Below are 12417 nucleotides of genomic sequence, written 5' to 3' on the forward strand. Positions count from 1 at the left end.
AAGCTAGAGAAATCCTGAGCAGGACTGGAAAGTGTCCTCTCTCTACGAACCAGGGCTCAGGGGTGCCTGGATATTGGTGGCAATGGGATGGGGGGCTAAGAGGGGAACAATAGAGCTTTTGGCTCCACACAGCTGCCCTTGGGTCCACTGTGTTGGAACCAGCGATTGCGAAGGTCGTGCTATTTAGTCAGCTTTGCTCTTGAGCAGTGGTTCTCAACCTTCCCCGTGCTGCGACCCTTTAATACAGTTCCCTATGTTGTGGTGAATCCCCAACTGTAAAATTATTTTCATTGCTACTTCATAACTGTAATTTGCTACTGTTATGAATTGTAATGTAAATATCTGATTTATAGATGGCTTTAGGTGACCCCTGTGAAAGGGTCATTCAACCCCACAGGAGTCATGGCCCACAGGTTGAGAACCATTGTTCTAGAAGTTTTTCACTCAGTGCTGGATGGCCCAGTTAAAGTTCTAGTTAGAAGCAGCAATGCTGAGGGACCTCTGGCTATACCCACGGGGCCCAGGACCATGTTTTCTCCCAATTCTATCACCACAGGTACACTCAGGGACAGATGATTCAATATCCTCTGCTGTCTCTCCTTCCTTCTCCCCCTCCGCTGCAGGTTGCCAGCTGCCGTGCCTACCTCTGATAGGTGTGCTGGTCCTGGGACTATGCCTTGGCTTCCTTTTTGTGTTCTAGTGTTTTCAGCCTTTACTCTCTGTTGCCCTCACCAGGGACATCTCTGCTCTTCTCTGGAGGCCACGAGCTCTGTGGATGGATTGACATCCTTTTGTCTATGCCCTGGTGCCTGGGCCCTGAAGATGTTGCCTCTGAAGCTGCCTCAGCTTCATGACCGTCACCTTGCTGGTAGCACTGTCCTGTGATGGTCCAGACCTAGGGACTTCTCTTCAAGAACAGGCTGACTTCTCAGGTATCCAGTCTTTCTCATAAGGAAGGTAGCAGTCTTTGGGATGTCCCCTGTCTGTCTAGAAGATTGGATGAAGCCCTTTGTGCAGGCAGGGAAAAGGAGCTTCAGTTGTAAGTGACAGGCATCCTTCTAGTGATGTGAAATTGGGTAGTTCCTGTGCCCCAGGAGATGGGTTCTCAACTGAACTGTTCAGGGAAGACCAAGGACAGGGACAAAGAGGGCCCCATGTGGTGGTTAGTCTTAGCTCGCAACCAGAGGGTGTCTTTGTTACTGTTATGCCAAAAGAGAGAATAAGTGCATGTGGGGAGAACAGAGGCTGCAGCTGAGGAGGAAAGTCACCCCGCTACATGGACAGACCCAAGAGTGAGGCACTGGCTTAGGCTTCCTGTCTGCAACCTATGTGTGTTCTTCAGAACCAAGCAAAGGTGTAAGTGGGGCTAAGCGGGCCTGAAGTTTTGATGACAGTGAGAGACTATTGGTTTTTTCCAGAACATCTGGAGAAGGTTCTTCATAGCAATAGTCTACTGCTACTTAAGCCAAAGCTTGGAGTAAAGGATGAGATGGAGCTGAAGTCAGGAGCGTTAGGCTTCGATGGAGGCCACTGATGGACATGCAGACCTCAGCAGAGAACAGACTGGAGGACTTTGGCCAGCGGTGGCTCTGCAGCTGGTCAGTATCACGCCAAGCCACTGAATTTAACATGAGCAGTATGTAGCACAAGAGACATGGCAACGGAGTGGCTATGAAGGTGACACATGGGACCCATGGGTCTTTACTGTTCACATCCCCCAAGCTCCCAGGGTAGGGGAAAGCCTTCTATAAGGACTTGACTTGTCGCTGCAGCTGGGTGTCTAGGGTGGATGGGGAGTTAGAGGTTCTGAGAAGGGAGTCTTGCTGAGCTTGGCACTGTTTTGACTAGTCTGGTCCATAGGGTGGTTGAGGCTGTTTGGTTTCCTGGGATGGATGCCTGGGGCCAAGTCACTTCTCCTTAAAGGAGTAGCTGTCCTTGTTTGTGCTCAGTTGCACACAAGAGCTGGTTCCTCCCAGCCTCTGAGGTTGAGGTCGCTATGCATAGAATGGGAATCTCCTCAGAGACAAAACTTCCACCTCCAGACTCCTGACCCCTGTTCATCAGAAGGGACATCTGTCTTTCTTCCTCTGGCTTTGTGGTCTTCATGTTCTTGATATGGTTCATGGACTTCAGTCAGGTAAGAAGCCTCATGGCCTGTGGGATGTGGGTTTCTGCATGCACCTTATTGGCAGGCCCTGACCGAAACTCTACAGGGTCTTCAGGGCATCCACCCGTCCTTTCCTGGTGGCTAAAGCAGCAACTAGAGCTCTTGTCTTCATGGTGTCACCAAGGACAGTCTTTCTGCTCACATCCACCGTACTACTTGTTCTGTCTAAGAGTAGCTCCTCTAAGTCCTTTCTTGCCTCTTTAGCTCCCAGAGCTCTTGAGGGAGAGTTGGACAATAGACTCAGGCCAAAGTCAATATGAAGGTCTCTAAAGCTTACAAACACAGTCCCACTGGAAGCAGATTGGGGCCTGGGTCAAATGTGCCTCGCCTCCTACAGTCTGCGAACGTATGGCTAGATACTAACGCTGGGTGCCAGCCCTCCTGCTTCGTCTATGATGGAAGGGGCAGGGTAATCTGTAAGTGCCATGTCTGGAAGTAGCAGGTGATGGGGTAGGTGTGGGGGACAAAATGCGATAGACCCCTGCTTTTGAACTTGCTGGGAGACGTGTGATAGATCGCCAAGCTGTGTTCCAAGGGGCAAGAACATGAGGGCTGGTTGTTACAATGAGGACTCCCAGGTGTGCCATGGGCAATGTTCAAAGACTGAACTGATGACTGCTGAGACTCACTTGGCAGCCATAGTGCCCCTGGGTCCCAGGATAAAGCACCCTGAATCTGGGAGGCTAGCCAGGTCACATGATGGCGAGTTAGACTCCATTCTTGTAATGGGAGAGGACGAGTCCTAACTGGATCTATACCTTTCCCGGCCTGACAGCTTTGTCTAAAAACAAAATAATCCACCTAAGAGTTTCAGTGATACTGAGCCTCATTGTTTCCCGTACAGCACTGAATCTGACATAAGTCCGCTCTCTGTTCAAGTAAATCCACAGGGGGATGCTCGCCTCAGAAGCAACTGGCTTTATAGAATGATGGAAGGTTTCCTGGATCCTCCATCCCAGGGCTGCCTGAGTCTGGTGTGGCTGGCACTCCCAGCCAGCCTGCTCAGATGCAGATGTTGCTGAGTTCAGATTCTCCTGCTGATGGCAGAAACCTAGCTTCTTCCCTGCCCTAGATTTACCACACTAGATTCCCCGTTCCTTGGGTTCAGGTTCTGGTAGCCAAGAGGCCTTTGCCATTGAAGAGAAAAACACATCTATGTAGGGGCATAACTTTGTCACTGAAATATAGGCATTTGGTCCTCCACAGCTGTTTTTGGACAGGCAAAGGGGTAGCTTGCAATGCTGGAAGCGATGACATCAGTATGAGATCACTCCATGCAGTAGGGTCCTGCTGAGTGTGAGGTAGAGACCTAACTCAGGGAATTCACACTTGACCCCACCAAATTTAGATAGGTTCGCAGACCCCTGCAGGCTTGTTGAAGGTGAGCTCTGTCAGTGACAGACTTGGACCATCCTACCATGATGGAGCTCGACCAGCCAGATGTTTGGCTAAGAAAGGAAATACAATAATGGTTTTGTTACAATTAAGAGTCCTTGATTAGTCTCGTGATGAGTGTTTACCTTGGTCGTCTAAAGAGTGGAGTGGAAGTGATCAGCATATTCTAGCCCACGGCTCCTGACAGGACTGGGACAGGGTTAACAGACAATAACTCACAGCCTAACAAGACAGGAGTTAAGGGGAGTGGGCTCAGGGACTCTCCTTAGTGGGGACAGGGAATGGCTAAAGCTGGATAAGTGACCTAGGAGAAGATGGATGAGGAGGTTTGGTAGAAGGGTAGGTCACAGTGAGAGTCTGGGGTTTTCTTTTGGTGTAGCTCTAACTATTCTACATTGTATTTCTGTTCCATCTGAGCATGAGGCTTTGTAGGGAGGAGTCCACGGATTTTTTCTTTTCTTTTGTTTTCTTTCTTCCTTCCTTCCTTCTTTTCTCTCTTTCTCTGTCTCTCTCTTTCTTTCTTTCTTTCTTTCTTTCTTCTTTTTTGCTTTTGTTTGTTTTGGGGGGGTTATTTTTATTTTTTATTTCTTTGCTTGTTTGTTCTTGTTTTTGTTTTTCGAGACAGGGTTTCCCTGTGTAGCCCTGGCTATGCTGGAAACTCACTCTATAGACCAGGTTAGCTTCAAACTCAAAGAAACATCTGCCACTACTTCCTGAGGCTGGGTTTAAAGGTTTGCCCCACCATAGCCTGGTGTGGAAGTCTATGTCTTTAAAACCAGCCTTCTTAGCCAGTCTCACAGCTCATCCTGTGGTAGGAGGTAGGCAGGGGACACAGAGAACTTTAAGAACTTTTGGCCAAGGACTTTCTGGATGTTTCTAGATGAGCTTTACTCTCTGATCCTGAATGCATGGGCTTCAGGGCCCTTGAGTAAACTCACAGTCTCTGTTTGACACAAAATTCTCTGGCTGTATATTCCTTGGCTTTGATTGAGCCGCTGTCTCCTTTCCCAGGTATGCTGCCTCTCTTGGACCACGTGTCATGACTCTGCCTTCCACTACTAGGAAGTCCTAGGTTAAGCCACCAAGTCTGTAGAAATGTGTTATAAGAGAAAGTCATCATCACCTTAAAACCTGTCTTCCCTGGGTGTGTAATCCTGACATCCTCATGGGCAGCCTTTGGAGGATCCTGAACCCACATCCTCGTGAGTGCTCCTTTGTGGGTGCATGACCTCACTGTCCTTTGTCTCAAGAGCAGGTACGGCCACCAGGCCCAGCATCCCAACTGCTTTCTGCTTTTGACCTGGAGAAGCTCCAGGGAGCTGTTGGGCTTCTTGGGACATTTGACTCCAGGACTATTCTTGTCTTCTACATGATTTAAAAATTCCGAGTTCTCCTTCAAATCTAGAGGGAAGTAGTGATCAGTCTGGTCCCCTCTGCTTTGGGACTGGGGTGATGGGAGCACTAAGAAGCCAGGATCGGAGCCAAGAATGGCTCAGTTGGATGAATGCTTGCCTAGCATGCATAAATCTTTGGGTTTTCTTTCTCTGTTGTGATGTCTGTAATACTAGTGATTGGAAGGTGGAAGCAAGATCAGGAATTTAAGGTCATCCTCATCCTTGCTTATATATGTGAAAAATACATCTCACTAAAAGGACCCAGAATCCTTTGCTTTGGCCTTGTGAGCACCTGGTATTCCTCCCTTTCACCCTAGTGAGGCTTTGCCTTTCTGACTCACTGAACACTCAGACCCATGGGAGGGATGGCTTGAGTGGATTCTTCCTCTTGACCTTGAAGACCCTAGTCATGCTTAAGAGCCACAGCATGAAGCCCAAGTACCAGATCTGGCTACAGTAAAGCCTGGAGTGAGCACAGACTAAGGCAGTCCTCAATGGCCCAGGGATGGAGAGTCAGATGTATATCCCTTAACATGGCCTTTGGTACTCACTAACTTCCCAAAGAGCTTCTTCCTCCTTGGGGTTCTATTCCTGTTCCGCCATCCTCAGAATTTCAATAATAATTGTTAGGACACACAGATGTGTGTCCTTTCTCTGACAGCCTTTGACTCCCGGTGACAGCTGCATGTTTCCCATCAGCAGAGCCCTCGTCATCCGCATAACTTCCGGCCCCTAGAAATGGTAGGCTCACACCTTTGCGCTTGCTTCGGCTTTTCTCTGTCTCAAATTTAGACCTAAGGACAAGGAGGCAGAGGCAGCAGCCCTGGGCACAAGATTTGGGAGACTTAGGTACTCATTTGGACTGAGGGCCCAGGCTGTTCCCATGAGAGGGAGCTGGAGAAGATGTTGGATAGTCCTTGGAAAGTTGACAGTCAGGTATGGTGTCTCAACTGGCAGAGTCTGTAGAAGAGCAGCTGTTGGGTAGGTTAACTCTCTATTGCAATGTATCTCTACAGACTCGAGACTTCCTAATGCTAGGGGCAGAGTCTATGTATGTCTCCTTGGGCCAAAACAAAAGTGGTATACATCTCAGTCCCCGCCCCCCCCCCCCCAGAGCCCCAGAGGAGAGTCTGTTTCCTTGCCTTTCCCAATGGCTTTCTGAACAGCAGGGCACATAGTTCCCTCTGGAATGTCAAATCTCACGCTACATGTGAGACTCTGGCTGCCTCCATCACATTTCTGACTGTCCTCTCTCAGGACTGTGTGATCCCAGGAATTAGGCTCATCTGGGTAACCCAGAACAATCTGTCTATCCAAGATCTTTAACCACGTTCTGCAAAATCCCTTTGTCCAGGCTAATGACAGAGTCTGAGGCTTAGGCTGTGAATGTATGTAGGCAGACTAATTTTCCGTCCGCCGGGCTCTGTACAGCAAGGACTGTCAGGGCTAGGCTGAGGCTCAGGGAAGAGGCAGCCTTGGATGAGTTTGGTTTGGGAGAGAAAAGGCCTGTTTGAGAGCAGTGGGGGAAGAGCTCAAGTCCTGCCAACTATTTCTCTGCCCATCAGACTTGGCACTGAATAAACCCCTAAGAAAAAATTTGCAAAAAGAACAAAGGTGCATGAGCCTGGCTTCTGACTGGCAGGCGCACGGTGGGGAGTAACCTGGCATGCATAGCTCAAGCTCTCCCTGGGGAAAGCAGGGGAACTCGGCAGGAAGGTGGGCCCTCTCCGTGCACTGCGCACACCGTGAGAGTTAAGACAAGTCTATTACTGTTTCCTTGTCACTCTGTCACCCGTCTAATGGCCGTCGATAGTACTTGAATGAGAATTGATGGGGAGATAGATTTAATTAACCCCAGTGTCAGCAGCTGCTGGGCTACGGGTTTGTGTGTTAATAGAGCGGCCACCCCCAGCTCTCCAGGGCTTTGCTGGGAGTCTGAGGCCAGTGGAGCAATTGTGCTTGTCAGCACAGGTGGCTGGATGAAGACGGGCAGAGCAGTATTCAGCCTGGGCTGGCCTCTCTCTCCCTCCGAGCCCCACCAGTCACCTTGTTGGTCATGATGGGTCCACCAGGCTCAGCTCCCTCATTGGGAGGTCTGAGTTGCGCAAGGATGAGGGTTAAGACAAATACCCTGCTGGCTCCATGAGCATCAGAGATCCCTGGTGCCCCCTATTCTTGGTGGACCCCTGGGTTCGTGCTTGGCGTGAAGCCTCTTGGCACAGCGTATGTTCTTTGTGTTTGGTTCTCCCTGTTTCCTTTGTCTTTTCTGTGGGTGACAACTGTGCTCATAGTTGTCCTTTGTGCCCCAGACTTTCCAGGATGCCATCCGTCTTTTCCCTGCTAGGCTATATCCTAGCTGCCCTGTGTGATCGCCTTCCCTTCAGTCATGCATGGAGCTCTGAGGGTCCAGCCTCTGCCCACCCAGACCCAGAGTGTGCCCTTTGTGAGTATTAGGACACTGTTCCCTGAGTTTCCCATACCAGTCATGCCAAGGAGGGGACTTTGAAACCTGTTCCTTGGGTCTGATGCCCAAGACTACTACCAGGATGAGCACTGACCCCAACATAGATGCTTCAGAGTCGATACACTAAGGCATCTTGTGACTGGGGCATCTCCTTGTCATTGGAGCCTTGAGCCGGTCCTGTTCTTCAGGGTGGGAGAGTCAGACCTATAACTCACTAGCTACCTGCTTCCGAGACGACCTGGACACCATGGCCAGGTCTACAAAGACCTGGAGGCAGCTGGGCAGCAGCCAGTGCCTGTCTGGCAGCCTTCTTCCTCACTTCACACCTCCGCTGCCTTTCATTTTCGGCTCTGATTGGTTTTCTTGTTTTAACACATACCCCAGGCCCCGTGTTTGACCCCAGTGATGGATTCATTGCTCCCTAGGACTCCAGCTGCCAAGCTTGCTCACAGCTGCTGGGAGTGGGGGAGGGAGGGACAGCGACAGGAATTGCCTTGCGTGTCCCAAGCTCCACTGGTGTTCTTTCCAGAGCTCTGGGGCAGTTTATGACAGAGCAAGAGAGAGCAGGCACTGGGTATGAAAGGACAGGGTTGGGGCCTGTCGGGGGGTTATCACAGCAAACGGCTAGTCCCTCTTTGGACATCTGATTCCTCTTCTGTCGAAGAGAACGGGGACTGTGGATGGCTCATCTCTCCGTGTCCTGAAGTCTGAAGCCTTAGATGAAGGGGACATTGATTTCCCTTTATGTCCCTGGAAGTGGCCACTGCGGAAATCTACCTGTTGCTGGCTGTGACTTGAGAAAATGGGAGGACCTAGCATGAACAGGGTTTGTTCTGCCAAACCTGGGGAGAGAGGGAGGGAGGAAGGGAGGGAGGAGGAGAGGAAGAGAGGGAAGAAAGAAGAGAGTAAGGGAGGGAGAGAGTAAGGGAGGGAGGGAGGGAGGGAAGGAGAGGAGGAGAAGGAAGGAAGAGGGGAGGGACGGAGGAGGGGAGGGAGAGAGGAGGGAAGGGAGAGAGGAAGGGAGGGAGGGGGAGAGGGGGAGAGGAAGAGAGAGAAGAAAGAAGAGAGTAAGGGAGGGAGAGAGGAAGGGTGGGAGGGAGGGAGGGGTAGAGGGAAGGAAAAAGGGAGGGAGGGAGAGAAGGAGGGAGGGAGGGAGGGAGGGAAAGAGGGAGGGAGGGAGGGAAGAAGGGAGGGAGAGTGAATACCCACAAGCAAGCAGGCAGACCAGAGACACCCTCCTCCTTGAGTGGCAGAAGGGCCCACCATGTGTAAATAAGATCCATCCCTGTAGATCTGTAGAGCTCCAAGTGGGAGGGAGTTCTTCCTAATCCTGATTCTAGATACAATAAGCTGACAGAGGACAGTCTGGGATGACAACACCTCAGATAGGGGAGGCAGGTTTTTCCAGCATAGCTCAACATCTTGTGTTTGCAGCTTGTGGCTGTGTGGAAACATCCGAAGTTTGGCTGCCTGGTCACACATCCAACAGATGCCTGTGACTTATGCTAAACTCCGTGGCCAGGATGGAGGTGGCCAGGAATGGCAGGTGGGGCTGTTAAGGGACCATTCTGCTGCCTGCTTTCCACTTCTTTTAGATGAATGTGGTTTTTACTCTTAAACCTTGACAAACTGGGCTGTCGAGATGGCTCAGCAAGTAAATTGCTTGCCACCAAGCAGGGGGAGTCGAGTTCAATCCCAGGACCATATGGTAGACAGAACTTACTCCTGCATAGACACACTATAAATGTTTTTTAAAAAGAGTCTTAAAACTTGTAACATATATATTGTTATCCTGACAGATAAACCAACCCTAGAATAATTGAAGCAGTTCTCTCTCTCTCTCTCTCTCTCTCTCTCTCTCTCTCTCTCTCTCTCACACACACACACACACACACTCATACACACACAGCATTATAGAATTGTTTTTAATCAATGTTTTCCCCAGTTGTAGACTGAAGCACAGGGTAGCTGCATTTGCAGACAGGCCCCTAGAGGAAGAAATTGGGGTGACACAGGGTCAGAAAGTGTGACCACAGAACTATAGTTCTTATGAAAGTGAATGCCACAGAGCTTGGCACTCATACACACACACACACACACACACGTACACACACACACACGCACACACCAAGGAAAAGCCAGGTGAGGACCTGGTAAGAAGGCAGCTGACCAAAACCAGGAAGAGGCTCTCCTCAGGAGCCAGGTCATCTGGCACCTCCATGTTGAACTTCCAGCCTCCAAATGTGAGAAATACATCTGTCTTTCAAGCTGCATTCAAGGTATTTTACAGAATCCCTGAAAATTTACATGGGTTTAGACTCATAAATAAAATTACCAAGGGCCATGCAACACCCCGCAGCTTTTCATTGGGAGATGCTCATGATACCCCAGTGTTTCATCCAGTGAAATAGCACAGACACGGCAAGACACCCTGGAACTGTGCATTCGTATCCCAACTCCTGGAAGCACACATTCCCTCTCTCACACCCCATTCTTCTGGGTTTGTAACTACATCCTAACTTCACATTTGGGGTGTGGCACCTCAAGGTCTAACTCCACCATGAGTTATTAATTTGTCTTTAAGCATGCTGCCCTCCCACTCTGGCCTCTGTTTCCCTGTTCTGTGTCTGCCGGGAGGCAAGTCCATGTCTATAGGGAAAATGGGTACCTTTGAAGGTGTTCTGTATAGGTCCACTGGGCTGATCCAGGTCGAGGCAGTAAGAGCCTGGTATCCAAAGGATGTGACCTGTGGGGGCTGCTGATGGAAGCGGGTGCAGGGGAGTTCTTTCTTGTCTAATTTGAATGTGACATCTTACAGTCACTTGACAAACATGGACAACGTATTTGGATTTGGGGATGGCAGAAGTTTATAAAACAATAGGTATAATGTGCAGAGATCACCTGAGAACATCTTTACTCTATGTGAAAAAGACAACAAAAGCCCCAGGCACCATGAAGTCATTCAGAATCCCTGCTTTGTCCCCTGGCAAATGGATGGGACAAGGGCCACTGGGAAGTGACTCCTGAGCTGTGAGTGGACCCTGAGCTTAGGAGACAGTGACAGAGGAAGAGGGGGACAGTGGGGCAGGAAGCAGGTGCCCCCAGGGTGGGGAGACCTGTGGAAGGCCAGGCTACTGGGTCCTGATGGAGAACTTGGTTGCTCAGCGTGCCGGGAAGTGACTCAGCGGTGGGAAGTGGCTGAGTGCAGTGTGTGCGGGGACAGACTGAGTGCAGGGCAGGAAGCAGCCTGGTAAACATAACTGAACTGATGGTGCTTCAGGAGAGTTTGTGAGGTGGAAAGTTCTAGAAACCCAGAGTTGTTGGGGAGGAACAACAGACAGACAGACAGACAGACCCGGGGGAGTGAGTATATATGATTCAGAAGAGTCTCTGGCTGTGAGGATCCCGTCACCCTGGGCATGTCACGTGGCTTGACCTCTTCATTCTGGAATCCCAGGATGGAAAAGAAGAATTTCTTCCAGAGGTCAGGCTCTAGAGTTAGCAGAATGACTTAACAAGGGAATATACTTGCTAACAAGCCCGACAACCTGAGTTCAACCCCCAGAACCTACAGAAGGAGAAAAATGATTCTTGAAGGTTGGTTTTCTGACCTCGATGTGTGCATAACCACCCCCCACACAAATAGATAAGATAAAATTAGGAAAACTCAGCTCCCCTCTCAGTCCTATTCCTCCAGACCTCCCAGACCTCTGCTGGCCTTGTCCCCTAGTTGCTCAGGCTTGAGGATGAGTCCTAGCTCCAGGTACTATGACTTTCTCTGATTAGATTAGTAACAGGCCTTGGGATGCCTTTGGGGCCACAAGGATGGAGTCAGAAGGTCAAAGGTGCTTGAGAGCACAGATGGGGAGAATGGGGGCAGGATCTGTATGTAGAAGGGGCAACAGACCATCCAAGGTGAGGGATGCTCAGTCTTTTGATATCAAGATGCAATGCTGGGGATTGGAAAGATGGCTCAGCGGTTAAGTGCACTGGCTGCTCTTGCTAGACGGCCCGAGTTCAGTTCCCAGCACCCACATGGCAGCTCACAACTATAACTCCAGTTCCAGGGGATCAGACATCCTCACACAGATACAACACACTGTGGTTGGGTCAGAGACAGCTTACAGAGGACTTGGCCAAGTCCTCTCCTCAGGTTGAGAAGGCATCTGACTGGTGGGACCAAGGGTTTCCGCAAATGATGTCCTTTCCATGTGGGCTGGCCTCATCTGGGGAAGGGAGAGGGGGTGTGGATGTGGGAAGCAGTGTCCCCAGGCCGAGTGTCAGGCCATTTTCTGCCATTTGGTGTGTCAACTTGAGTTTCTTACTGCCCCCACCTCTTTATCTAACCTGGGCTCCATTTCTAAGACCATGCCCTGAAGGCAGTTGCGGCTGGTGGTCTCTGGGTGCTTTCTCGGTCTTACCCAGTCAAGGGACACAGGAAGGAACAGGACACTGGGAGGTGGGCTAGGGTCCTCTGGGTGCTCAGCAAGTATCATCTCTTCCTGGAAGATCTACATGACCTTGAATATGACTCTCAGAACCACAGATTCCAAAGCTATAGTAGAGGGCACCTAAGATGGAGATGGTCAGGCTGTATCTAACCTCACTGGCTCTCCCACCCACTGGGAACCCCCTCGTTAGACCATTCTTCTTTGAGAGCCTCAGGTTTGTTCTTCACAGCTATGCTAGCTAGGTCTCACCTAGTCAGCTGAAGCCAAAATCACTTGTCTGCTTTCTGTTCATGGGCCTGACCCTGCCACAGGTAGGGTCCAGCATCCTGCGCCCCTTCCCGCCCCCAGGGCTTCTCTGAGAACACATCCTCCTTTTGGAACCATTTCTCCTGACAAGCACAGTGCCGAACACAGCAGAACTCTCTCTCTGGGGACCTGAGACTTTTCTTGGCAGCCAGGCACATCTTGAGTTGGCATGTCTTTTTCTGTATAAACTGCCGCTTTTAGCTTGCATCTCCCCCAAGCTCCCCTGACTCACACTCTTTC

The sequence above is a fragment of the Myodes glareolus genome, chromosome 18 (assembly GCF_982192425.1).
Source record: "Myodes glareolus chromosome 18, mMyoGla1.1, whole genome shotgun sequence".
Lineage (NCBI taxonomy): Eukaryota > Metazoa > Chordata > Mammalia > Rodentia > Cricetidae > Myodes > Myodes glareolus.